The sequence below is a fragment of the Miniopterus schreibersii genome, assembly GCF_964146895.1.
Source record: "Miniopterus schreibersii genome assembly, chromosome: 9".
NCBI lineage: Eukaryota > Metazoa > Chordata > Mammalia > Chiroptera > Miniopteridae > Miniopterus > Miniopterus schreibersii.
Window position 1 is genome coordinate 43,732,292 of NC_138118.1, and position 23,281 is coordinate 43,755,572.

The following is a 23,281-nucleotide window of genomic DNA, read 5'->3' on the forward strand; positions in this document are numbered from 1 at the left end:
TCCGCACTTGAGTGTGTCACTCGTGGATGGGGTAGGGTTGTAATCAGCATGGTCAAAGCTGACCACCAGCTCCACTATTTCTGGGGCCTGCAGGGAGGTACAAAGTCAACTTCTGCCTATGCCTTGCCCAGGGCCACCCAGCATGAGCTACACAGCAATCCATAGATGGCTGCTACTTGTGCTGGGCTTGGCGTTGTCCAGGAGAGGGCAAGCTATGAACTAATGCAGGCTGCCGCTAGTGCCAGGCCTGGGGCCACTTATCAAGAGGTATGGGGCATGCTGAGGCTAGCTGCTGCTTGTTTAAGAGATTTTAAGAAAGTCCTAAGCATGTTACTAGAGAGGCCACTGGAAATGGTTTGGGTGAGCTTGCAAGTAGGGAGGGGCAGGGCCTCTGGGAATCACCAGGGCAGGGCAAAAGGTGTGAGTCAGGTTGATGGAGATTCAGAGAAGGCACCTGCCTGTGAGCTCTGTGGCGGGGGGGGGGGGGGGGGGGGGGGGGGGGTTCGTCAAAGGAGCAACGGCCTCTGCCAGCTCCTCTGTCTGGAAGAAAGCTGTCCTTCCAGCTGTCACCTTTATTCCAGGCAAGTTAGTTCCTCCCAAATGTCCCAGGTTCCTTCCAAGCTGCTGCTGAAATGCTGGAGCTCAGAGGGAGCACTTCTGAGCCCTTTAAGAGGAACTGCCTGGGACTCCTGCAGCCTCGGTTACCCTCAGTGACAGTCCCTGCTGTTTTTTACAGCCCAAGTTGTGGGGACTTCTCTTCCCGCCACTGGAACCCTTGGGGGCCCAATGTGGGGCTGGGACCCCTTGTTCCTTGGGAACCCCCCACCACCGAGATTCCCTCCCGGGTGTGGGCCCGTAGTCACATCTCTGAGATTCAGCCCTGATCCACGGCATCTCTGCCCCTCCTACAGGTTTCGATGCTTCTTCAGTTCCCTGGTTGTATGACTTCTGTGCAGCTAGATTTCAGGAGGTTCTGAATGATGGTGGTTCTGTATTTTAGTTGTAATTTTGTTGTGGTTGTGGGAGGCAGCGAGTACCAGGTTACCTATGTTGCCATCTTGTTCAGAAACCCAGACTTTGTATTCTTGATAGCGTGTGAGCTGCTCACCCCTAGAAGTAAAGCCTAGAGCATTCAGACACAATGAAACATCAGTTATACTCAAGTATTTTCTCTTTCTCTCTTATTTATTTATTTACACAAGTAAATCGTAGGTACTATAACCATGTTCCATTTCTCTCTTCTATTCAAAAGGTATGATTCTGTGTATGTGGGAGGGGAGGGGTGAAGGCTGGATTATATCTAAAGTGGCCATAAATCCTGAATTGTTCCAAAGAGTCACAACTTATACCTATTGCCCTGGGGCCCACCCACTTAGCACCCTTTTACTTTCAGAGGTGTCCAGTTAAGATGATGAAGTATATGGTTATTCTATTTATAGAAAGAATGCAATGGCACAGAACAAAGATAACAAACCTAGGAGAAGTGAGCTTAAATTCTCTCTCTACCAGTTTCAATAGGGTGGCCTTTGGGAAACCGCCTCCCCTCAATAAATCTTATTTTCTTCATTTGTAAACTGAGAATAATACATTTGCCTGCGCTCTCTCCCTAGTCATTTTTTTAAGGAAATACCAGTTATCCCATGAATGTGAATAAACTTTGTAGAGAGAGCAGCACTAACAAGGGTTAAGGATTATTCCTGTCCTTAAACCCAACCTTGGTTTGTGCTCTAGCTTGAGGGAAAACTAGCTTCAGTATATAGACCATGGCAGCTCTTTCACTTGTCTTCCTGGGGAGTAGAGGGACCTGTAGACCCCTTCTGCGAGAGAAGTAACTAGCAGAACCATCTGCTTGGGGATTTACATTTCCGCCTTAACTCCATCAGAAAAGGGAACATGACCCTTAAAAGTAAAACCAGAAGCCCTTCCTTTGCCTTAAGATGCACTCATGTAAAATTTTTTCACTAAAAGTTCAACTTACCCTTCTTTATAAGTAGAATTCTTCAGAGTCTGAGAAGAGATCATAACCAGTGAGAGTGTGAAATCTCAACATGAGTACACTGCCTTGTTGATGCATAGGTGTGGCAAATGTTCTGGTGGGCACAGTCACAGATGAGGGGGGGCAAGGGGTGGGATGCCCCAAACAGAAGTACTGTTTTGTAGAATTTTACTTTTTTCAAAGTGAAAATTGCTTTCTTTCTTATTACAAAAGTAATGCATTGTAAAAACTCCCAAAATTCCAGGAAATACAAGATAGTAAATATTTCAGTGTCAGTGTAAAACTTTCTAATCTTTTCTATGTGTGTGTCTCTATGTCTATATATGTATACCTAATGCATATATTTTTTTAAATAAAAGTGGAATTCTATTATAGACATTGCTTTGAAATCTGCTTTTTTTACATATGAAATTATTGTGGGCACATTTCAGTACATATAGACCTGAATCATCATTTGTATAACTTCCCAGCATTCCATGGAATAGATGTGCCAATAGTTTACTTAACCAGGGCCTATTTGCTTGGTATTCACTTTTGTTTAGGGGCATAGTATCTACCTTTTGCTGGGCTGTTTAAAAGATCAATATAAGATACCTACCCCCAACACACACACACACACACACACACACAAACTTGACACACTTTTCAAAATTCCCCCAGAAGTTTCAAATATCTTTATCTTCTTTGCACTTAGGTGGAAAGAAGTCTGACAGTTGAAGTGCAGACTAGGAAGAGCTGTAAATAACCAAGCAAAGGACAGCTCAGAGCAGAGCCCAGATACTGCATTTTTGCAAACTGCCTGAAGTGAGGTCAGCTTCTTTAGGAATAACTTCCTCATACACTGAAGCCCTGATCACTCACCGAGCAAGATTGCTGCCAGGAGCCTCTGTCACTTAATAGCCCTTCCAGCCTGAGGCCCAGTCCTCAGAGTACTCATTTCAAAAAAGAAAACTTGTACACGTGTGGGTATTTACACATGGTGCGTCCAATAATACCTCAGTATCATGAACTCTGTCACTGAGTAAAGCTCCTTGGGAACCCAGCCAGCAGCTCTGAGCACCCACTCAGCACCAATGGGGACACCCTTCAGGCTTTCATTGAGAAAAGCTTACACTTAGTTTATACATAACACTAGCAAGCTTGCCAGTCTGATTTCCAGGTTCAGCAAATTAGCACTCTGAGGACTGTGGAGGCAGCTCTAAGAGTAAAAAGTGACACCAGACTGCAGAAAAAGGCAGAAAGCAGGGAAGCTGAGGCCCCTTTTATGCAGGGACAAATACCTCTGCCTACTTAGTGTTTGCAAAGGGCAGCATCACCCATGATGGTGGGGCAATTGATTTAGTGAGTCCTGACCAACATTTTAAACAGTGGAATAGAAGAGAAGAGAAAACATCAGTGTTTTTTACTTAAAGATAAATATTGTCCTTTGGAATTTTTGTCTCATATCCATATGTGCATATGGATTGCAGTGTGAAATTCATTTCTTAAGGTGGATCAGGGTAAAAAAGTTTGACAGCTACAGTTGTAGGCCCTGAAGTCATCACCATTTTATAACAAAGTATAGAAATGAATGCCCTTAACAGTGACCTTGAGTTATCAAAAAAGGATCAAATAAAGTTTAAAGTATGTAATTTAAAAGGACAAAGGACATACCCGGCTGGGCATGGCTCAGCAGTTGAGCCTCGACCTAAGATCGAGGCGATTGGGGTTCGATTCCCGGTCAGGACACATGCTCGGGTTGCAGGCTCCATCCCCAGTCGGGGGTGTGCAGGAGGCAGTCGATCAATGACTCTCTCATCATTGATGTTTCTATCTCTCCCTCTTCCTCTCCTTCCCTCTCTCTGAAATCAATAAAGATATATTTAAAAAAAAAAAAAAGACAAAGGACAGTGGGATGAAGATCTTTTAGAAAGGTTCCTATTACACAGTGCCTACAACTTTTTTGAAGATTTAGTATTTTAAATTTAAGGGGAAAGCCTTTCTACCTTTTCCCTAACTTGAATCACAAACATAACTTTTAAAAACACCAAATTTGACCTGGGATTTCAGGGAGCGAGGACACCAAAAAATATATAAAATAAAATATTTAAAATCATTTTTTAAAATTAATTAAAGCACCAAAGTTTATATACATCTAACATAAAGATATTCACCTTGCCCGGCCAGCGTGGCTCAACTGTTGAGCATCGACCGAGGATCTAGGAGACAGAGGTTCGATTCCCAGTCAGGGCACATGCCCGGGTTGTGGGCTCGATCCCCAGCAGGGGGCAGGCAGGAGGCAGCCAATCAATGACTCTCTCATCGTTTATGTTTATCTCTCTCTCTCCCTCTCCCTTCCTCTCTCTGAAATCAATAAAAATATTTATTTTTTTTTAAAGATATTCACCTTCCAGGTATACCTAATAAGGTATGCATATATCTTTGTGGTGCACATTAACAGGAACGTCATTCGTTCATTTAAAGCCTGCATTAAAAATGCACAGCAAGGCTTCTCTGCTCTGGCTAGACATTGGCCTACAAAGATAGATGAGACTCAGAGCCCTGGCTGGTTTTGCTCAATGGTTAGAGCGTTGGCCCACCGACTGCAGGGCATGTACCTCGGTTGCAGGCTCGATCCCTAGCCCCGGTCAGGGTGTGTTCAGGAGGCAGCCAATCCATGTGTCTCTCTCACATCGATGTCTCTCTCTCATCTCTCTGTTTCCCTTCCACTCTCTCTGAAAAGCAATGGAAAAAATATCCTCAAGTGAGGATTAAAAAAATAATGAGAATTAGAACTGGCCCTCAAGGAACTTACTGTCCAGTGATCCAGAGTTCAGTCAACCCACATTTATTGACCTTCATCATAAAGTCATTTTGCAAATTGTGGCATAATACTGATTAAGGCTGATTGAAATTGACACTCTCCTGAAAAATCTAGGGTATGTGGCTCCTATATGTGCAAAACTGGCCTCACGGCTTTGGTCATGAGCTCACATCACAGAGGATTAAGCCAAAGCCAGTCTCAGGTAAGATCAGGCAGGTTGGCTCAGTCCCTGTGAACTCAGCTAACAGGGCAAAATTAAGAGCATGGAATTGAGCCCTAGGTTCTGACCTGGAAGTAGGCAGGGCAACATCGAGGGAAAAGTCAAGTCCACAGCCAATGCCTGTCACAGCTGCTGACATGCCTTTCTGTCACCCTTGCCTTTCTGTTTCCTGACAGTTCAGGCCTCCATCCTTTTCTGACTCCATCCTTTTCTGGGTCTGCCTTTTTTTCACCAGCTTTCCACACACCTGGGCCATGTTTTAAAGACCTCACAGGTCCCCAAGAGCTTCCTTCTCTGTATGTATGCTCTGATGCAACTCCCTTCGTTGGGGCCCGGGCGTGTCTAAATGCCCACAGCTTGGGCACAGGGCCCCAACTTTGTCTCCATCAATGCTGTTGTCCTCAAGAGCTGGATGTACTGTGCTCACCAGCCTTCCCAAAACCTCCGTATTCATTGACAAAGGATTGTCTGGCCTATGGTAGAACTACCTTTGTTAAGCACACCAGTACCAACTAACTACAACAAATTTCTGTTAATATTCCATATCACCTATCAGCCTACTTTTACTAATTTGATATTACAAGTTTGGTCGCCATGCCTCACAGCTTTTCAGATGTTCTGATTTTAAATAGCCTACCTGTCTTCCTTAAATATATCAGCACTTGTCAAACCATGTGTCCTACTTTTTGGTTTAAAAAACAATAACTGTCTCTATGCTCAGAGGAATCACAGGTACATGAAAATACTGTATTCTACCCACATTGTATCTTGTGAGCAAACGAGTTTTCCTGTCGAGACTGTTCTGGTGTACCCAGTCCTCATATTCTTTTCAGATAGCAATGGATGCAAATGTCATGTGATTACCAAAACAACCTCAAATAAACCGGTGAGAGGCACCACCTGTGCATCTCATGTACCCACAGAGCTTCTCCAGTTAACAGGAGACATGCATTTCATTCGTGTTTACGACCTAGGATGCTTTAGTGACATTCAACATAAAGGCCACTTTGACACCCAATTTCTATGGCCTTTGGTTCTATGTTTTGTTGTGTCTTGTTTGCAGGGAGAAAGAAAGGGAGAGGTAGATTCATGAGGTGGTGGCAGAACATTCTGAACTTTCTAATCATCACCTCCTGACTATCTCCCATCTTTCATTCCACATTCAGCGTCTCTGGTCATGGCCCTGAGCCCTTGGACATCCTGACAGATGTCTCCATTCACCCCTACAAACACCTCAGCATCTACAGTAACTCACTATCATGTTCCCTCAGAGGAAATGCCCCAACCTGCAATGAACCTGCCCATGTGTATCACATACTAGTAATGGCATCCCCTAACAAACTGTAAGTGTGCCCACTTGGCACAGATGAGGCACATGACAGTGGAACCTTTCATTTGGTGCAATGTTTTCAGTAGCCTCTGTTGCAAAAGAACTCAGCAAAAGCACAACTTTGAAACACCACATTGAAGAATATATCCACCAACCATGTGCTGAGCCACATCCATTCCACATGCGAGGCAACACACCTGGAGATGCAGGCTATGTAATGTACCTCTTGGCAGGCCTGCAGGGCCATTGTACTCTGGCTTCTTAGAACAGGATTGGGTGAGGAGCCAGGGGTCAGCACGTGGGTGAACTAACCAAATCAAAGGACAAGGTGCAGACTGGGCAGAGATGGTTGCTTTCCATTCATTGAAATCAGAACTCTGGTGTGCAGATGTCCGAAGCTGCCAGTGTGGAGGAGAACCCTTTGGCGTGAGGGGGTTGCAATCTGAACTGCTACAGAAAAACCATAGAGATAGGGAGTCTTGAGGACACCAAGAAAGAAGATGTGATTTTATAATAAAACAACTTTACTGGCCTTTTTAGTTCTATCATTGTGTGTCCTGGAAACACAGTAGAAGCAAGTAAGGAGGACTGGGTTAGGAGTTGGGAGCCCAGGAGCTGTTTGTGATGTACAGTGTGGCCTTAGACATGATTTGTGGCCTCTCCAAAATCTCAATTTACCTATCTGTAAAAATGGGACTAATAAAGCTTTTAAAGTGCTTTGTGAATAATAAAACACCACACCAGCACAAGTCATCTTTCGTGAGGCTAAGACCAAGGCTTCTCAGAGCTTCATTTTGCCTCCTTTTAAATGGGGATAATAACACCAGCCCTCCCTATCTCTCAGGATGCTTCTGAGGATCAAATAATAGAATGTGTGCGAAGGAGACATGGAAACCATGGAGTTCTAAGTGAGCAGCAGGGCTCACAGAAGTTCCGAGGCTGCCTTAAGGAGTCAGTTTCCAGCCAAGGCCAGGACTGGTTTAAGACTCACTTTGCCAGACCTGAACCTTCTCACCAATGCATCCCTTCCCTCTTCTCTTCTCCAACCCCTCAGCATTCCTCCTCCCCTGCTCCTTCCTTTGTCTTGGGTGCTCTGAGTTGCCTTTGCTCTTCTCTCTGGATCTGTCATGAAACGGCTGGATCTCATTCCAGGGGGCTTCATTTAAGATCCCAGTGAAACCATTTCTATATATAGTTTGTAATAAAATGTGGGTTCCTTTGGGAGGAAAGGGGCAGCCTCTGTGTGGGTTCATATCCACCACCATTGCACTGGTGACCCCCCAGAACCAGAGGAACTACATTTACTTTCCAGAATAAATGAGAATCTGGCCAAGGTTACAGTGGCTTTTACAAACAACCCTTTTCTACGTATTACTTTCCCCTAGACCTCTAGAGTGGGAAGAAACAATACCTAATTCTTCAAATCAGAGATAGATAATGGATGGAGGGATAGATGAATGGATGGACTGCAGGGGAGGGAGGGGGTGAGAGTTGAGTTCACTGGGCAGTTTAAAATTTCTCATTCTTGCATCCACACCCCAGTTCTCAGATAACTATAAAATTTTATCTGGTTAATTGTCTTGGTCCTAAAATGAGACGGTGCTTGATGCATTCTGAGAAAGTAATGGAAAACCTTGTGAAATAAGTGGTTTAATTAAGCATTCCCTTTTATTTTATTTTGTCAGATGAAAATACTTGATTCACTATAACCGGAAGAGAGCACAGACTCTAGTTCTGATGTGGGACAAAGGTTGATCCTAGCAATCTTAAACTCAAAGGGGAAAGGGAAACCTTTCTCAGGACCAGGTCAGAAATAGCTGCCCCTCCCTTTGCTTCCTACCTGGTTCGGTGGCTTAGGAGCTGGGAACTTGGAAGTCCCTTTCCTGTGTTGTTGTTTTTAAATTGATTTGGGGGGAGGGGAGAGCAAGACAGAGACACATCAGTTTGTTGTTCCACTTATTTATGCATTCATTGGTTGATTCTTATATGTGCCCTGACCCTGGATAAGCCCCAACCTTGACGTTTGGGGAGGACGCGCTAACCAACTGAGCTACCCCGCCAGGGCCCCTTTCCGGCGTCTTGAAAACTGCATTCAGCACGGCCCCTTTTTTTCTCCTATGGGATTTACTAACTAACAAATTCCAATGCCCCTGCAGTCACTCCAGATGTGTACCAAGGCCTTGGCATTTGCAAAATCTCTTAAATCAATCTCTAAGTAAAAGATGCTTCAAGGAAGCAACCCTGTCAGTTCCTTCTAATAACCGCAGTTTGTCATGTGACGCCTGCCCCTCCCCCCATTCTCTCCGAAAAGCCCCCACCCACCCCACCAATAAACTAGGTTGAAGAGTGTCCTTTATCTGCCAACATCTACATTTCCTTCAAGGTGGTAATCTTTTGCTTTTGTTATTTAAGGTTTGTTTTATTCTTAATGGTTACCCAATTGCTGTGGTTTGCATAAACAGTTAACAAAAACACGGCGCACGAGGCAGCCGTTTCGCTTTCCGTGCTTGTTGTTCTTGGCACTGGGTCAGTTCTGTGAACTTCTGGTGTCCAACTGGTAGGACCTGAAACTCTGTGTTTAACAAGTGCCTGTAGTCAAAACAGTTGGCGTGTGCGCGGGGATAGCTGGTGCTGACTGCAGCTGGTCAGCCGTGGCCCTGGACCGTGCAGAACACCGAGTCGGTGCTCCTGTCGGGCTGGGCTTTTGTTGTTGTTTAGTTGTGGGGTTTTCTTTCTTCTTTTTTCTTTTTTTCTTTCTTCTGACGGCATCCGTGCTAGTGTGGATCGCTTCAGGTTCCAAAAGTACAACATGTTTACAGTCGTCGTAGAATCAGATTAAGTTGGCAGCCTGAGTCTCTGTAAGTGGTTTTAGTTTACATTTCTTCTACTAGCAGGATGTTTTGCATAATTTTGCTGATCCTAGGTTATTTATAGACTTTTTCGAAAAAACGGGGATGCGTGCGTTTTCTACCCTGACTGTGAAAAGTGAAATCCGTTTCTGCAGTTAGACAAACGGCAGTGTATGTGCAGCAGAGGGTTATTTTAACTCCTGAAAATTAATTTCTCCGCCAGGTCATTTGATTACATTCCGGAGCATACGCTCGGGCCGCCGATATCAGATTCCCTGATAGTTGTCTTAGGACGTGTTGTTTTCCTTTGGTCGGTCACAAGTGGAGTAAAATGAAAGTAATGAAGCCATTTCCTCTGGGGCGCCCCGGGAGGGTGGATGCAGTGATTGGGTATTGTTTCAAACGTCCAAGTGGGTTTGCGATGCTTGTTTTGTCCAACCCGCAGGAGCAGTGCTAGCTGGTGTCCCCTGCCTGCCCAGAGCCGGTCGGCGGGACTCAGAGAGCCTGGGGGAGGGGCAGAGGAAGGCTTGAGAGCCGCAGGAAGTTATTGGGTGTTCAAGTTTGTCCTCACCTAAATGGCAGTGATACTCAGGTGTTTACAGCACTTAAAAAAATAATCAACTGCCAAACGTTATACCGGATAATGCATTCTGTTTGATTTTATGGTCTGGCCTACCACCTTTGGGGGTGAGTGTCTGAATGGGAACTAAAGCACGTTTGAAATCACTAAGCCAGAATTAGCACTCTATGAAAGGGTTTCCCATAATATTTACTACCACACTTGGCTAAAAATTGCTCCACTTTGCCCACTGAATGACTGTGTAATTAAATCAGCCCTTGACAGCTACCTTGAGCACCTCCCATCTCTGTGTCAGCAGCTCTTGGAATTTGCATGGGTAAGTAGCATGTTCATCAGCATAATGAGTGTGGATTCCCAGTCTAATGGTCCAGGAGAACGTTGTAAATGAGACACTTCATTGTGCCTGGGGCTAAATATTTTAAACCAAACAAATCGAAATCGAGGTAGAAAACATTAAGCATACTTTGGGCCATGAAAGACCTTCTAAGTCAGGAGTTTGCCCTGATCCAGGTCTTGGGTCCCTCACAGACAGGTCCAAACCTCCCCTCACCCCCAGCATCACCGACTCACACACACAAATGGAAATGGAGAGTTGAAACGGAAATTTCCAAGGTAGTAAATGTGACCATTAGGCCGAGGCTTGGCGGAGTTATAACTGCTGAGTGCTGCCAAGAGCAGATTTCTTTTTCTTCATGTTTCTCTCATCTATGAAAGCAGTGGGGCTTGGGGGATTTTATTGGGGGGAGGGAGAGTTTGTTTTTCTGGTCTCTTCTAACCTTGCTTGCAGAGAATAATGATCAGCCTGCCTTGCTTTCAAGAGCATGCACGGTGCTTTCTCATGCTAGCCTCACTGAGCTGGTGAAGGACAAGGCTAGCCCTTTTGTCTCAGTAGGAAAGGCTGGAGCTGGAGCTTTGGCTTGGCTTGCATAGTGGAGCTGCAGAGTTTGAACTCAGGACCACATCACCCATCAGACCTTCACCTCCTCATTGCCCCATCCAAACTGGGTGAACTGGCTGCACTGAAGATGTTTCATATTCTTTGTTCTAATTTGATTCAAATCTGCTCCATGGATGGGACCGCTATTACACTTCCCCTTTCCTCCTCCAGTGGATCAGGTTGGGATAGAATTTGAGACCCCCCTTTTGAAAGCCTCAGGTTTGAGGTGTGTGTTGGTTTGTGTGCATCTCAGCTAACAGTGATTATGGGGGCTCTCGCCCCACTGTGTAAATAACCTCAGAGTGAATGAAGAGACTCGAAGGGACCCTTCAGGCCTTTATGTGGGACTTGGAGAACGATGGCAATGAATACTGAAAGGTTTCCCAGTCATCCTGCCGTGGAACTTTTGCATTTGAATTGGTCAAACCCGCTATCCTTGGGAAAGTAAAGGCGTTGCCATTTGCCAGCCTGTCAGTTCTGTCCCCTAGAGCATGTTGCCCCTCCGCTTGTCTGCCTGACATTACCTTTTAAACACCCTCCTTTCTTGCTTTGATTTCCCTCCCACCCCTTGCCCTCCCACCACCACCACCCCCAGCCAGGGGAGAGATCAATGTTGGATTGATCTTTGAGTCCCACCAACCACTATGTCTGGGCCCCTTAGCAGTAGTGAGCATTTGTGGGTTCCTCTCCTCTCCTGGCCCCCAGGGAAGTGGTTCTATCTACCCCACACTCAATGGGAAGCCCAGGGTCTAGCAGAGTCTAGGAGTCTGAGGGAGGACCAAGGCTTCCAGGTAGAACCTGGAGGTTGGGTGGATCCCTGGTGAAAAACAGCATTGGGCCAGATGGTCTGATTCTGTTTGTCCTACCTGTGAATGTGCTGGTGGCTACATCACTGCCATTAGCCCACTCATCCCCATGATCTTATCTTTTTCTGGAAGGATAGCAAATGACTAACAGATTCATCACATCCCACAAAGGTAAGAGGCCAAATAAGAAAGTAAGCTGATAAAAGTTGGTTTCTCCCACGCTGTGGTTTAAAGTCATGCTGTTTCAGACCAGCTGCTAGGCACCTGTAGACTACCTCAGCCTCAGGCCTCCAGGGCAGGCAGGATTTGCCAAATGCCAAGAATCAGGAGACTGTCCCCACCTTGACCTTGCTACAGTTTGCCATTGGCATGGCACGCTAAACCAAGGAGGAAGATGCAGTCAATCTCTTGTATGTCAGAGGTTAGGAGTCCCTTGTCCTCTACCCTCCATACTATACTTTTTCTCCCTTATCCAGTTACCATGAATAGTTTTCAGGTAAACCAATTATATTAATTTCCCTGGGCTTTCACAACAAAATACCACAGACTGGGGGACATAAACAACTGAAATCAATTTTCTTACAGCCTCCTCTAGAGGCTGGAAGTCCAAGATCAAGGTACGGGCAGGGCTGGTTTCTCCTGGGGCCTCTCTCCTTGGCTTGCAGATGGTGGCTTCTTTCTGCTGCTTCATATGGTTGTCCTTCTGTGTGCATATACCCCTAGTATCTCATATTCTTCTTATAAGAACACCAGTCATTGGATTAGGGCCTCACCCTAACTGGCCTCATTTTTACTTAATCACCTTTTTAAAGACCTTATTTCTAATACACTTACATTCTGAGGTCCTGAGGATTGGGATTTCAACATATGAATTTAGGGTAGGGGTTCAGAATGTAGCTCATAACACCAGTCTCCTAAGCCTGGTCCTGCTTGAACTTTGCTGGCACAGCATCAGAACACTGCAGTGACCACCATGGTGCAGAGGTTCATCTGGGACTCATTCCTGCACATCTGCATGTGTAGAACCAAGCACCATCTCTCTGTGTGGGTGCATCATCAAGGAAATGCAGTAAGAAAAAGACAAGAATATGTTCAAATGTCACAAGAAATCACCAGTGGCTGTGAAAGTTTGAGTTAGCTTTCATGTGTCCCATAATGATTTTTAGGTGACTTCAGCAGCCCACCTATTTTGAGGGAGACTATTGTAGGGGTAGGGTTAGTGAGAGAGTAGCTTGCAGACTAGTGAGCTCCAGAAGTCACCTGACAGAAATTGGTACCTTCCCTCTGGGCCTCTTCCTCCCGGTGGCAAACTCCCTGATCTGTTAATAGATTCATTAGCATGATCCTCTCAGTGTTTTGCCAACAGTTATATGTAGATATATATTTTCAATCTGCCCTCAGCATTCATTGCCCCTGGAAGTTGGGAAACCAACTTTATATGGACTGGGAGAGGAGAATTTAGCCAGTTATTGCCTCACATTTTAACTGCTGCTCTTTTCCCAGGAGGATATGGTAGGCCATACCAGTTCTCTCTCCCTCTTCCCCTGCTATGGGACATATTGACTCTGAGATGCTAGAGACCTACAGGTTAGCCTCTGAGAGCCCTTTGCAACCTACCCCCCATCTTGTCTCAGTGAAGATCATTTCTTCCCTGAGGCAAACATCCTCAACTAAGACAAGAATTGGGTTCCTGGGGGCCTGCCCTGAGAATATCCAAGCCAAAAGCCTGGTATTCTTAGAAACTGCCATTCAGGATAGAAACCCAAGAATTAGTTGGGGTCAAGCCACAGGAAAGCTAAAAGCAACCCTCCCAGCCCTTCATTACCTGCCTGATCTCTGCTGCAGATCACTCAGGTCCTGGTCTCAACAAGGTGATGATGGAGAGACAATGGTGCCTGCAGGGTAGTGGAGACTATTACCCTTTATAAGTCAGCCTGGGTTTTGGTCTAAGATGAGAGAGATGGTGATTACTGCTGGGAGAGGAGATCTGAAATCTGTTCCATTGCAGCAGTCCAGCTGCTCTGTGCTGAAAGACTCCCTTCTGGCAGCCTGCGTGCATCTATAGGTTCTTCCTTGGCTTAACAGGCAGGTTTCTACCAATGGAAACAGTATCTTTGAGAGATTTATAACAGTAATAATTATAATACTCTTCTTTTATGTTTGCTTAGCCTGACTCAACTTTTAAACCTCTTTTATGTGCCTGATCTCATTGACTCCCCTCATGGCCCTGGAAGGGCAAGGTATTGTTAACCTCAGAGCATGGAAATTCTAGAAGGATTTCCAGGATTCAGATTCCAACTCTTGGATGCCAGTGCTTCTTCTGTTGATTTCAACTTAATGTCTGTATTTGGATACCAATAAGGAGGGTAGTGTCTAGGAATTGGAAAAACAGGTGTGTTTTTTCTATTACTGTATTTCTTTTCTGTTATAAAGGTAACATTTGATTGCTCGCTGTGTGCAATGCCCTGCTCTAAGAGCTTTCCTCTTAGTCTTTTCAACCACTGGTCAGAGGAGACTATCATTAGCCTCATTTGTCAGTTGTCCATGAGATCCTTACCAGGGAAGATGAAGAAATGTGGGTCAAGTGACACACCTGACCTGAATGGCAGGTGGCTTGGTAGAGTCACACTTCAAGAGTGTTGTTCACAGGTCACTGTTACGCTGTGGGATATATCATGTTGCATACTTGGCCCTGTCCTCTTCCACATTATAAATGAGGATTTGGAAAAAGAATGCCATTAGTGGCAGTCTTATCAAGTTTTCAGGTGGTAGATTTGGGAAGGAAAATGGTTACGTTAATGGGCTGGGGTCCAAAAAGATCTCAACAGGCTGGAACAGTGGACTCACTCCAACAAGGTGAGATTTTTAAAGGATACCTGTGGATAAGAGGCTTGGCAGCAAAGTGTAGGAAATAAGACTTAGGGGTGATGCAGCTACCAGAAATAAAATGTTTAGGTTGGCTCTTCAACTGCATTAATAGGAAAATAATATCCAAAACCACAAGGAGCCGCTCAGATCCTGTCTGTAATGCTCTCCCTTCTGAGTGCCACAGTTTAGGAAGGACAGCAGGAGCTAAAGAGGACCCAGAGATCAGGAGGAATCATGAAAATGATGTCTTGTGAGGAATGGTTTTTAAAAAACACATCTGGGATATTTAGCCTGGAGAAGTACTTCAGGGAACAAATACTTGGCAAGGTGCCGCATGGAAGGGGCACTGGACTGGTTCAAGGTGACACCCATAGGGCAGAAATGGGACTAATGTGCAGGCATTACAGAGCAGCTCCGCGTAGGGAAGAACTGTCACCGGTGTGCACTTGGAAAGCACCATCCACTCATCAACCTGCAGTGGAAATGCCAAGCTGAGGCAGTGACGACAGCCCCAGGAAGGGGGCCAACGGGTTAGCAGAGAATGATTACCTGTGGGGTTTCTTGCCTATCGGAGTCTGTTACTCTGTCCCATTTTAGGGTTTAAGACCCGGGTCTCTTTGGTGGAAACAGTTCCATCATTGGAATGGTGATTTCTGTGGTGAAGATGACTGCTGTATCAGGGATGAGGGAGCTGCCAGATGTGAGCTGTGCCTCAGTGTCCTGTTTGTAAATAGTGCAGCCTGCCGCATGCATGTGTGTGTGCATGTGTGTTTTAGACAAATAACACTTTTCCATGAACCTGAATTGGCCATGTGTAAGAACTGCTGTGCTGCCCTGGCCAGTGTGGCCCAGTTGGTTGGAGTGTTGTCCTGTGCACCAAGAGGTGGCGGGTTCAATTCCCGGTTAGGGCACATACCCAGGTTGTGCATTTGATCCCAGTTCGGGATGTATGCAGGAAGCAACCCATCAATGTTTCTCTCTCTCTCTCCCCCACCCTCTTTCTCTCTCTCTCTCTCTCTATGAAATCAATTTATTTTTAAAAAGAACTGCTGTGTTGGAGTGCCTGTCTGCCCTTTGTCCTGCTGGCCACCTTAATTACCTTAACTTAAAAATTACCTCCTTTAAGTGATTCCAAGAAGGGCTTTGAAGGTAACTGTCAGTTATTCTGAAACTGATTATTGTGTTTGTGGATTGTGCTGGCCCTTGTGTTCTGCAGGGCTTTTTTTATTGAGGTGAAATCCATGTACAACATAAAATTAACCATTTTAAAGCAAACAATTCAGTGGCATTGTACATTCACAATATTGTGCAACCATTACTTCTATTTAGTTTCAAATGTTTCATCACTCTAAAATAAAACTTCATACCCATTAAGCAGTTATTTCCCCGTCTGTCTCCCCCGAGTCCCTGGAAACCACCAATCTGCTTTCAATCTCTATGGATTTGCCTATTCTGGACAATCATATGAATAATTCATACAATAATGTGACCTTTTTTTCTGGCTTCTTTCATTTGCATAGTGTTTTCTAAATTCATCCAGTTGTAGCATGTATTAGTATTTCTTTCTTTTTTTATGACTGAATAATATTCCATTGTACGTATATACTACAATTTGTACATCCATTCATCCATTGATGGACATTTGGGTTGTTTCCACCTTTTAGCAAATGGTGCTTTTATGAACCTTCATATACAAGGATTTGTTTGAGTTCCTGTTTTCAGTTCTTTGGGGTATATTCCTAGTAGTAGAATTGCTGAATCATATGGTAATTCTATGTTTAATATTTTGAGGAACTACCATACTGTTTTTCATTGAGGTGGCACCATCTTACATTCCCACCAATGGTGCTCAAGGGTTCCACTTTCCGTTTCATTTAGTTTTGTTTTGTTTTTATCTATAACCTTCCTAGTAGGTATAAAGTGGTATCTCACTGTGATTTTGATTTGCGTTTCCCTAATGACTAATAATGTTGATCATCTTTTCAAATGCTTGTTGGCCGTATGTATATCTTCTTTGGAGAAATATCTGTTGAAGTCCTTTGCCCATTTTTTTATTGGGTTGAACCTGCCTGTTTTTGTATTTAGGATTAAGGTTTACAATTCCTACTCCTCAGATGATAGAGCAGTATAAATATTGCATCTTTTTATCTTAAGCCATCTGTTTGCTGAGAACTTAGGCCACCTACTTATTACCTTGGCACCTTCAGTGAGGAGAGAGAACAGGGTGAAAGAGGCAGGGCAGAGTGCTCCAGAAGGACCTAAGGGCTCTGGGAGAGCTGACCCATGGCAGCTGTTCAAATCTCCGTCCTCCAGGTCATCCTGGAACTATCAGAATACAAATTCTAGGAAAGCTGTTCACATTTGTCTCTGAAAAGACTCAGGCTCCTGGGCCATGGGGCCTGCCCTTTCACCTGTGTTTCTTCTAAGTATTGCAACATCCAGCAGGCCTTCTCTTGACTCTGAGTTGGGGAAGTGTGCCCATGAACCCTTGACCCACTGGCCTAGGGTCTGGAGGACAAGGCTCACAGCCTTACCCTCAGGATCAGGCTGTCTCTGGCCAAGGACAGAGAAAGGAGGGTTAGATGCTCCCTCCAGGGTAGCTAGGTCAGGTGCATAGTCAGGTCACACCCCCTTGTTCCCACTGGATCCATTCCAAAGAAATGGAATTGTACAAAACAGTTCTGCTATGCCATCCAGCACAGCCCCCTCAGAAATCAGCAAAAAACTGATTAATTATTCTTCATTCTGGGAAGAAACTCTCTACAAGAGGGGAAAAGAAAGCCAAGAACCCAGAGGCCCAATGTCATGTTCTCCTGCATATTTCTCCCATGGGAGACTCCCTTACTCTGGCTTTGGTTACGTTGTCAGCTGCTGACAGGATGGTCCCAACCTGAGACAGCCTCACAAAGACAAGTAGGCACTGACTAGCTATGTGGCATGGTTCGAAATGATGCTACCTCCTCGCAGTATGAAATGCTCTATAAGAGCCATACTTGTGGGTGTTGGAAACTTTTGTCTCTTAACAGTTTGTTTTTATTTTTTCTTATTAAAAGGCATATACTCAGCCCTGGGAAGTGTTGCTCAGTGGTTAGTGTCAGCCCACGCACCCAAAGATCTCAAGTTAGGTTCCCAGTCAAGGGCACATACCTGGGTTGCAGGCTCAATCCCCAGCCCAGGTCGGGGCACATGTGGGAGGCTACCAACCCATGTGTCTCACATCGATGTTTCTCTCTCTTTCCCTCTCTCTCTCTGTCTCTCTCTCTCCCCTCCTCCCCCTCCCTCCCTTCCATTCCCTCTAAAAATCAATGGAAAAAGTATCCTCAGGTGAGGATTAACAAAAAAGCAAAACAAAACAAAAAGGCATATACTCCTTAGCCAGGGTTAACTAAAGATTTATCAGGTAATAGCCATATTTTACAAAGAAATGTTGGATGAAACACAGGAGACATCTAAGTAGAAGAGAAAACGGCCCAAAATACACTCTACCACTGGGGTGTTTTTTTAATTGAGGTGAAATTCACATAACAAAATTAATCATTTTAAAGCATGCAATTCAGCTGCACTGAGTCCATTCACAATGTTGTGCAACCATCACCTATATGTAGTTCGAAAACATTTTCAGCACCCCCCAAAGAGACCCTATACCAATTAAGCAGATACTTCCCACACCCTTCTTCCTCCAGCCCCTGGCAATCACTAATCTGCTTTCTGTCCCTGTGGATTTACCTATTCTGGATATTTCATATCAATGGAATTGTACAACATGTGACTTTTTATGAACTGTTGTTGTTGTTTTGAACCCCCCTGCCCCCAATCTACTGTCCTTTGCCAGGATCAGGGCATAAACTTTTGAAATGTCCAGAATGAATGAAAACTCCCTGTTTGAATTAATAGTTGAAATGTCCCACAAAAGTATTTTTTCATCTTTATAATGATGTCTCTACTCTCCAAAGCAGATTGCGAGGTATTGCAGTGGACTCTGCCCATCAGGATGGACAGGCCCTGAGGGAAGGGGGAGTAGAAAGTGTGAGGCTCCTGCAGGCTGCCTGGGACCAGGTGGAGGAGAGAGAAAAGCAGCTCCGGGAGCCGGGCCCAGCAGCTCGCACGTGGCCGTCACACTGTGGGACTGTAGGAAGGCCCGGCCCTTCCCCAACAGGGACTGCTCCAGTCAGCCTCAGAGGAGCCCGCTGCCTCTGACCACACCTTGTGTGTGCGGTTCAGGAAAACCCAAGTTCATCTGCCAAATTCAGGATACAACCCTGACTGTTCCGGGCTTTTCTTTCTGCCTTTCCCTAATCGCATCTGGGCGTGCTCTCTTAAAGGGGAAGTGGTGCGTTCTGACTGGCCGGGGCGCTCCGCCAGAAGCCAGGAAACGTCTCCCACAAGTCTCATTGCCCAGCGTGTCACAGGCTCAGCCTCCTTATCCTAACGGCAAGGCTGCCTCCCCGGGATGTGTAAGTGTGAGCACAGGGCACATTGGCCACAGCGGATGGCGTGGGGCTGGGCCCAGGTCACAGAGTAGAGAGCCTGGCAGGCGGAGCATGCTGTCAGCCCACGATCCAGTTAGCGAGCCTGAGCTTTAGCAGAGCTGGTGCTCCTGGGCCGTGGGCTGGTGCCAGAGCAGAGCCAGGGCTGAGGCGTGGAGTGGGGAGAGTAGCTGCCTCAGAAAGAGGTCAGGAGTAGGAGGCTGGGTTGGGGACCAGTCTATTTTGGACAGAACTTCTGGAGGCACAAGCCTCGGGGCCTGGGCAGGAATGGAGTGGAAAATTTTATAGCACACCTGTCATAGCACCGGGGAGCCAGCTGTAGTGAACCTCCCCAACTTGTCACCCCCCACTTCTCTGCTTTTATGTGTAGCTCCAACTATAGGCATTTATCTCTTTGGCAGTTATTTTTCTTTGTTATTTGTATATGTGATTTGTGTTAAGAAATGTTACAGGTCTCTTTTACTCAAACTTTAAAATTGCTTGAAACTAGTGACCTGTGTATTTCCTTCTGTCCTGTTCATGGATGGTTCTGGGTCCAGTGTGTGCACAGTGGGCCCTGAGTAAGCCATGGTGGCCCGCCTGCTGGTAGGCTGGCTGGCTCGGCAAGGTGATTGGCAGTGTACCTGGCCTGGCTTCTAGCTTGGCCTTAGTTTCCAGTGTGCCCACAGAGAAGTTAAGGGGAAAGCTCACACACGCAGGCACTCAGTCAGTTGCTAACTCAGTGCCACAAGTGAGTGGCTGGTAGGAAAACAGACCGTTGCTATATTTTAGATTCCTTTCTGCCCTAGGTTCTTGTATGGTGGGAATAGATGATCTTAAATCATGTAAAAAGCTTTGTTTTCACCCAAATAATTCAGACCTTTTGCTCCTAAAGAAGGGGGCAGAGGGAAACAGGAGACTGGGGGTGGGGAGGAGTGTGTGTCTCTGTTGGCATATATTGACAGGGCACAACCACACCCTATTTCAAGACAACTTCCTGTTTGCCACTGCCAACTGCCACTCCAAGGAGAACAGAAATGGTTCCGTTATTAGTGGCTGCTGTAGGACCACAACAGCCTGTGTGTGGGGTGAGTGGTTCTGAGTGACGCTGTGAGCTTAGCAGTGAGTTGAGACTTTGCACCTATTGTAGGAGATAATGATCCTGCACTCTTGAACCTGGAGGTCGGTACAGATAGAAATCAAGCAGCGGTAGCCTCTCCTTGCTCGGCCTGTGTTGCTTAAACAATATACTCCAGTAGGATTCTTGTAAATGGAATAGTTTTAATGCAGGGAAGGGAGAAAGCAGAGAACCACCCACTTAGGATGGTTCTACTACTTGTGTTTTGTTTTAATGTACATTTTCATGTCTTAGGGGAACTTATATGAAGTGCCTGCTTTGAGTTTGCACTGTGGTAGCCACCTTACATGTGTTATCAATCCTCACAACACTCATTTCTTCAATAGTGAACTTAGTGAGTGCCTATTAGAGCGAGACCCTGGGCTAAATGCCAGGATAAAAGACTGAACAAGACACCTGCCCTTGAGGAGCATTCAGTGACAGGATGCCTAGCCCAGTAAACCAATGATCACAACATGTGATATGTGCTAAGATGCACCTTCCCAGTCAAAACTCTATGATGTAGGCATTGTTGCCATTTTTATAGGTAAGGAAACTGGAGCTTAAGGGGTTAAAATATTTGCCCAAGTAACAGAGCTAATGAGTGACAGAGCTGGGATTTGAGCCCAGATCTTTCTGATTCCAAAGACAGTGGTGTTTGGTCCATATTGCCAGTGCTCCCAAAGCTGGCGCAGAGCATGAGAATCACCTCAGGACCTTTAAAAACATACATATTTGGGGGCCCTGGCCCTGCTGCCCCAAGAGCCCCCTGCTGAACCAGGTGGCCTCTGAGGTGTAAGTGTGGCCTGGATACTTTCTCTGCCTCATGCATCAGGATCCTCCCTCCTTTTCTTGAAGTGTGGGCAAGGCATGCCTGTGACAGGGACAGAACTTTTTAATATGCTTAGCCCAAGCACCTGGGTAAAGGCCACTGATGTTGCTTGCCTCAAGACAGTATTGGGAAGAGTCAGTATAGCTGTTCAGATATTTTTTACATTGGGAATCCCTGTTCATGTACCTTCTCCCCAAAGATCCCTCAGCCTGTGCCTCCTGCTTTGTGAAGCTTCAGCTGCCTGCTACACCTGTCCCTTTGGTGCCCCTAGGGCCGGGATGATGACAGCTGTACCATCTTCAGGTAGAATCCAGCAGCTTATCCTAAAACTGGAAGCCACCACTTTTCACCTAAGTTGTGGTGGCTGCTATGTTTAAACTAGTGTGACCTGTGCAGTGGGTATGTTGGGCAGTTGTGATGGGAGGTCACTCTGATGGAAAAGTTCCATGCCAGTGGAACTCCTTGTCAGCCCCTCCACTCCATCCTGCCGCTGGACACATGGGGCAATAAAAGGCCTAGTTAAGAGGATTGCAGAGTCCCACAGAGCAGGAGTGCTGTTCACTGGCCTCAGATCCTTCAGGCAGCAGCTTGCCTCTTGAGGGGAGCCTATTCTCCACTGCTCAGGGTGACAAAGTGGTGGCCAGGCCAGGATCTTGAGAGAGTCTCCCTGCCCTGGGGGAACCCTTTGCAATGACAGTGTCTGGTTTGTCACCACCTTTGTATCTCAGTGCCTGGCACATGGTAAGTGCCAAGGAAATGAGTGAATTAATGAGATTTTACTTTAACACATTTTTCTCTCCTTCCCACCTTTGTATTTGTACCTGCTTTCTCCCCTTTGACCTCTCTGGTTAAACACGTTAGTGGTTTTGTTGTTGTTGCTGTTTGTTTGTTTTTAATCTTTTTCTTGTATGGACTTTAACAGCTTTAACAAAAACAAAGCCTATTAAAAGCAGTCCATCCTATATCCTTCCCATTTCTTCATCTAAATACCTTATATATTCATATAGATAATATATGTGTATTGAGTGTTTCATGTTTTTATAAAGTAATGATTTGTGTTAACATATTTTTGTGATATTTTTAGTTTTCTTGGTTTTTTTTTTCTTGTGGATTTGGACTTTCTTGTATTAAGGGAGCTTATATGAAGACCCTACTGTGAGTTGGCATTGTGGTAGCCACCTTCCATGTGTTATCAGTCCTCACAACACTCATTTCTTCAACAGTAAACATAGTGAGTGCCTATTAGGGCAAGACCCTGAGCTGAATGCCAGGGATAAAAGACTGAACAAGACACCTGCCCTTAATATTTTCTTAAATTTGAGATAAACCTCATACCTGTCATTTTCAATTATTTTATTAAAAATCATTCAGGTTGATTTTGGTATTTTTTACTATCGTAAACAGTGCTGCTGAGACTATCTTTGAACTTTTTTTGGGGGGGGGGTATTTCCTTGAGGTCTATTTTCCAGACTAAAATTACCAGATTACCAAATCAAAGGCTATAAGTGTGTTTTAGTTCCTTTTATTATCACCAGGTTGCTCCCCAAAGACCTATCATTCCTTGAAAGTACCCCCAGCAGGGTGGACATGTGCTTGTTTCCCCACAGGTTTGTATTTGCTGTGCGTTGTTGTTTTTTTCTTTTAGATAGGTTAGGTGTCTAGTGGGGGCATCCTTAGGGGATGGTGACAGTATTTTGGGGCCCTGGAAAGTCCCTGGGACACCCCAAATCCTACCCAGTGGTGGTTGGTGCCCCAAATTTGCACCTTAGTATAACTAACCAATAGAAGAGTAGGTGTGAGATGGAATGCTGCTACCAAGGGGGAGAGATAAGGAAGATCCCACATTCTCGTCAGCTTCAGAGTTGTGTTCTGGGCCAGCTCTGAAAATGGGGAATGCTTTGTCAGGAATCATCTTAGAGGTTGTGTTGCTAAAGTGCAGAGAGAAGAGAACATCCCAGCAGTGTGGCATGGTGGAAAGGGTACTGGCTCTAGAGCCAGGTAGGCCTGGGCTCTCCTCCAAACTGCTAAGGTCTGCATGACTTTGGTCTTGTTTCATAATCTATTTGAGGTTTAATTTCCCATCTATAACTAGGAGCTAACAGTACCCACTTGTGGGGATTGTTGGGTAGATGACAAGAGCTGACACATAGTAGGCACTCAAGAAATAATGCTTCTCACCCTGGCCGGTGTGACTCAGTTGGAGCGTCATCCCTTGCGCCAAAATGTCTCAGGTTTGATTCCCGGTCAGGGCACATACCTAGGTTGCAGGTTTGATCCCAGTCAGGCTGCTTACAGGAGGCAGCCTGTCAATGTTTCGTGCTCGCTCTCTCTCTCCCCCCTCCTCTCTCTCTCTAAAAATCAGTGAATATGCCTTCTTCTGGTGAGGATTTTTTTTAAATGCTGCTTCTCTTCCTGACCGAATGAATAAACACAGTGACCAGATAACCAAGAAACCAAGCCAGACCCTGGGGGATTTA

The 23,281-nt window shown here is 45.4% G+C and overlaps 1 protein-coding gene across 6 annotated transcripts in view; it reads left to right on the forward strand.

Moving 5' to 3' along the window:
- The window catches only part of ATXN7L1 (ataxin 7 like 1), a gene marked incomplete at its 5' end in the record, with an annotated part of 234,863 nt that overhangs the window by 149,410 nt on the left and 62,172 nt on the right, over nucleotides 1-23,281 (forward strand). For 2 of the 6 annotated variants that reach the window (XM_081147537.1, XM_081147538.1), the window contains one exon: nucleotides 8,924-9,207. The exons of 3 other annotated variants lie outside the window; for them this stretch is intronic. Of the gene's footprint in view, nucleotides 1-8,923; nucleotides 9,208-18,765; nucleotides 18,844-23,281 lie in introns of those variants that run through there. One more of the 6 variants, XM_081147539.1, reaches the window with a different exon arrangement.